This window comes from Salvelinus alpinus, chromosome 26 (genome assembly GCF_045679555.1).
Source record: "Salvelinus alpinus chromosome 26, SLU_Salpinus.1, whole genome shotgun sequence".
NCBI lineage: Eukaryota > Metazoa > Chordata > Actinopteri > Salmoniformes > Salmonidae > Salvelinus > Salvelinus alpinus.
Window position 1 is genome coordinate 7,893,311 of NC_092111.1, and position 5,468 is coordinate 7,898,778.

Below are 5,468 nucleotides of genomic sequence, written 5' to 3' on the forward strand. Positions count from 1 at the left end.
GAAAAAAAGTTAATAGGTTTGATAGCACAAATCTTATTATAACAATAACAATATTGATAACACCATTAAAAGTAATGATTACTAGATAGTTATTATTGTAACATCAGCAATACAAATAACAAAACATTATTTATAATGCTAGTGTTAATAATAATATATTAGGCCTATACGCCGCTAAGGTCATTAACAACATTTAATAATAATAATAATAATAATATTAGGCTAATAAATTAATATTATCAGAACAAACTTTACAAAACACATTTAAATCCCATTGTTATGTAGCACATTCCTATTGCACGATGTTCAGTATGTTTAAAAATAAAAATTGGACATGCATATTGCACCGTACATAATTGCCTATATGTTGAGTCGAAGTAAAATTTGGGTCAATTCTACTCAGGGGCACTTCTAGTTTCCTAATCCAGAGTTTACACTCCAATGAGCGTCGCTGCTCATTTTGCGCCCCTTAAAGAGTGGCCAATCAGTTTAAGAACAGAACGTTTTTTCATATTGGACAGACATATTGCACCGTACATAATTGCCTGTTCATTGTGTCATCACCTTACACCCCGCTACCATCTAGAAGGCCGAGAGAGGACAGGTATATCAAAGCTGGGACCGAGAGACTGAAAAGCTTCTATCTTCAGGCCATCAGACTGTTAAATAATCACCACTAGTCGGCCTCTGCCCAGTATCCTGCCCTAAACTTGAGTCACTGTTACCACCCGGCCCTATGTAGATAGTCATTGAACACTGGTCACTTTGATCATGTTTACACACTCTTTTACTCAATTCATATGGGCTCCCGAGTGGCACAGCGGTCCAAGGCAGTGCAAGAGGTTTCACTACAGTCCCTGGTTCGAATCCTATCTTTATCACATCCGGCTGTGATTGGGAGTCCCATAGGGCGTTTCACAATTGGCCCAGCATCATCCGGGTTTGGCCGGGGTAGGCCGTCATTGTAAATAAGAATTTCTTCTTAACTGACTTGCCTAGTTAAATAAAGGTTCAATTTAATTTACTTAACTTAAATGCAACATGCATCCATTTTACTGAGTTACAGTTCAGGAAATCAGTCAATTGAAATACATTCATTAGCCCCTAATCTATGATTTTCACATGACTGGGCAGGGGCGCAACCATGGGTGGGCCTGGGAGTGCATAGGCCCACCCACCTGGGAGCCAAGCTCGTTTACTGCCTTTAAAAAAAACATGGCTGACTTGCTTAAACAAATGTGGTTTCTACTGACAATTGAGATGTACAAACTATGGCTTAAGGGGACGACAAGTGGATAAGAGGCAATCCGTCATTTCAATTAAGACATTAATGAGCGAGCTAGGACAGACGTAGTCAATAGAACTATTAGTTCAGCACTTTTGAAATGTACAGCGACACAATTCAGATAATGGGCCGTTCTTATAGTGTTCTTCCTTTACACCAAGTCAGAACCGTTGTATAAATAAATAAAATCAAAATCTATTCGTCACATGCGCCGAATACAAAACCTTACAGTGAACTTACGAGCCCCTAACCAACAATGAAGTTTTAAAAAATATGGATAAGAATAAGAGATAAAAGTAATAAGTAATTAAAGAGCATCAGTAAAATAACAATAGCAAGACTATATACAGGGAGGTACCGATACAGAGTCAATGTGCAGGGGCACCGGTTAGTTGAGCTAGTATGTACATGTAGGTAGAGTTATTAAAGTGACTATGCATAGATGACAACAGAGAGTAGCAGTGGTGTGAAGAGGGGGTGACAGGTGGGGGGGGGGGGGGGGGCACTGCAAATAGTCTGGGTAGTCATGTGACTAGATGTTCAGGAGTCTTATTGGTTGGGGGTAGAAGCTGTTTAGAAGCCTCTTGGACCTAGACATGGCGCTCCGGTTCCGCTTGCCGTGCGGTAGCAGAGAGAACAGTCAATGACTAGGGTCGCTGAAGTATTTGACAATTTTTAGGGCTTTCCTCTGACACCACCTGGTATAGAGTTCCTGGATGGCAGGAAGCTTGGCCCCAGTGATGTACTGGGCCGTTCACACTACCCTCTGTAGTGCCTTGCGGTCGGAGGCCGAGCAGTTGCCATACCAGACAGTGATGCAACCAGTCAGGATGCTCTCGATGGTGCAGCTGTAGAACCTTTTGAGGATCTGAGGACCCATGCCAAATCTTTTCAGTCTCCTGAGGAGGAATAGGTTTTGTCATGCCCTCTTCACGACTGTCTTGGTGTGCTTGGACCATAATAGTTTGTTGGTGATGTGGACACCAAGGAACTTGAAGCTCTCAACCTGGTCCACTGCTGCCCCGTCGATGAGAATGGGGGCGTGCTCAGTCCTCTTTTTCCTATAGTCCACAATCATCTCCTTTGTCTTGATCACGTTGAACGAGAGGTTGTTGTCCTGGCACCACATGGCCAGGTCTCTGACCTCCTCCCTATATGCTGTCTCATCGTTGTCGGTGATCAGGCCTACCACTGGTGTGTCATCGGCAAATTTAATGATGGTGTTGGAGTCGTGCCTGGCCATGCAGTCATGAGTGAACAGGGAGTACAGGAGGGGACTGAGCACTTCATGGCTACAGACGTGAGTGCTACAGGTCAGTAGTTGTTTAGGCAGGTTACCTTAGTGTCCTTGGACACAGGGACTGTGGTGGTCTGCTTAAAACATGTTGGTATTACAGACTCGGACAGGGAGAAGTTGAAAATGTCAGTGAGGACACTTGCCAGTTGGTCAGCGCATGCTCGCAGTACATGTCCTGTTTAAATGTTGACCTGTTTAAAGGTCTTACTCACATCGGCTGCGGAGAGCGTGATCACACAGTCTTCCGGAACAGCTGGTGCTCTCATACATGTTCCAGTGTTATTTGCCTCGAAGCGAGCATAGAAGTAGTTTAGCTTGTCTGGTAGGCTCGTGTCACCTGGCAGCTCTCGGCTGTGCTTCCCTTTGTAGTCTGTAATGGTTTGCAAGCCCTGCCACATCCGACGAGCGTCAGAGCCGGTGTAGTACGATTCGATCTTAGTCCTGTATTGATGCTTTGCCTGTTTGATGGTTCGTCGGAGGGCGTAGTGAGATTTCTTATAAGCTTCCGGGTTAGAGTCCCGCTACTTGAAAGTGGCAGCTCTAGCCTTTAGCTCAGTGTGGATGCTGCCTGTAATCCCTGGCTTCTGGTTGGGGTATGTACGTATGGTCACTGAAATCCCGGAACATATTCCAGTCTGTGCTAGCAAAACAGTCCTGTTGCTTAGCATCTGCTTCCTCTGACCACTTTTTTATTGATCTAGTCTCTGGTGTGTCCTGCTTTAATTTTTGCTTGTAAGCAGGAATCAGGAGGATGGAATTATGGTCAGATTTGCCAAATGGAGGGCGAGGGAGAGCTTTGTATGAGTCTCTGTGTGTGGAGTAAAGGTGGTCCAGAGTTCTTTTTCCTCTGGTTGCACATTAAACATGCTGATAGAAATTTGGTAAAACGGATTAAAGTTTCCCTGCATTAAAGTCCCAGGCTACTAGGAGTGCCGCCTCTGGGTGAGCGTTTTCTTGTTTGCTTATGGCGGAATACAGCTCATTCAATGCTATCTTAGTGCCAGCCTCTGACTGTGGTGGTATGTAAACAGCTACAAAGGATACAGATGAAAACTTTCTCGGTATGTAGTGTGGTCTACAGCTTATCATGAGATACTCTACCTCAGGCGAGCAATAGCTCAAGACTTCCTTAGATATCGTGCACCAGCTTATATGCCCCCTCAGAAAGGGGCTCAAAAATGGATGGGTCGCCACTGTGCATATTCCAGACTCTGACATTGCTCGTTGTAATATTTTTAAATTTCTTTATTCCTTTCTTTTTATTTTGGGGGATTTGCGTGTATTGCTTTGTATTGTTTGGTAGCCTATTACTCCACTGTTGGAGCTAGGAACATAAGCATTTCGCTACACCCAAAATAACATCTGCAAAGTATGTGTACACGATCAATAACATTTGATTTGATTTTGCACTCCACAGGAAATCTCTTGATTGTTTGTCCAGAAAACCAGGTTCCAGTATACTCACTAGAATATAAAACAGGTGAGTTTGAACAAACACCTGCGTCATAGGATGCATTGCATACCAAAATAGCTTAGAATGTAAAAGCCAAATATCTTACTGTCTAACTTCTGGTGGACACTTTGGAAAATATACAACAAGCACATATTTTCAAAAAAAGCGTAATTTATTCATAACAAATTATATCACGATAAAGTTAATAAATCAAACACTTTTAAAGAAATTGATCATGAACAGTAACACAGAAGTTGCAAATTATATGCAAGATCATCTCTTGGTAGAGTCAGCCCACTGGGCACAAACTGGTTGACTCAACATTCTTTCCACGTCATTTTTAAAAATGTGAATGGGTGATTCTTACATTTAGCAACATGATCTTACTAGTGTAACGGATGTGAAATGGCTATCTAGTAAGCGGTGGTGCGCGCTAATAGCCTTTCAATCGGTGACGTCACTTGCTCTGAGACCTTGAAGTAGTGGTTCCCCTTGCTCTGCAAGGGCCGCGGCCTTTGTGGAGCGATGGGTAACGATGCTTCATGGGTGTCAGTTGTTGATGTGTGCAGAGGGTGCCCGGGTCGAGGGGACGGACAAAGGTTACACTAGGATACTGACTCAAAATATACATTTTATTTGTCTAGCCAAAACTCTTGAGCTGATGCATGTTTTGGCACATAAATGTGTAAAGTCTGCAGCCTGCTGATCATCATTAGGATAATATAGGTAATTTACAGGTATGCCAGTCAGTTATTAACACTCCACCTACTGATCACATTGTTTGCTTCAGCAGTTAGCTTCTCACCCACATAATCACCTGCTAATAGTCGGAATTTGGCACCGCCATTATAGGGCAAGCCAAGAGTGCAAGTCTGGATTGGATGGCGTTTTATTTCACACTGGAAGCAAACATTGAGTAAACTAAAATAGTTAATGTATTCCTTTGTAATTAAAATATAGTCTTGAATTAGTCAGGCAGAGCGTTAATGTGACAATACAAAAGTGCAGACTGCACCCTGGTGTTGAGGTTGGGTTTCATGGACACAATTGATAGTTTTTCCTGTACAGTGCTATATTTGTACCATATGTGTTGGGTGTCCAGAAGCCCCACGCAAACATTTTGTTCAAACTCACTCTGTTTTGTAGGCTAAGGACTCTAGTGAATAGGCTGGACCCTGGTTTTATGGACAAACCGATTATCTACTGTGCAATATCTGTCCAATACGAAAAAACTGTTGGATTTAAATTTATTGGCCAAACTTTAAGGGCCTCAAAATGAGCAACAACACTATTCGGGGTGTAAACTCTGAATTTGGAAACGAGAAGTGCTCATTGGATTTAAGATTATTGGTAACACAATAATCAATGTTCTATAATTTTCGCCCTAATTATTGAGAAAGTATACAGGACGGGACTCTTATTCTGAAGGATTC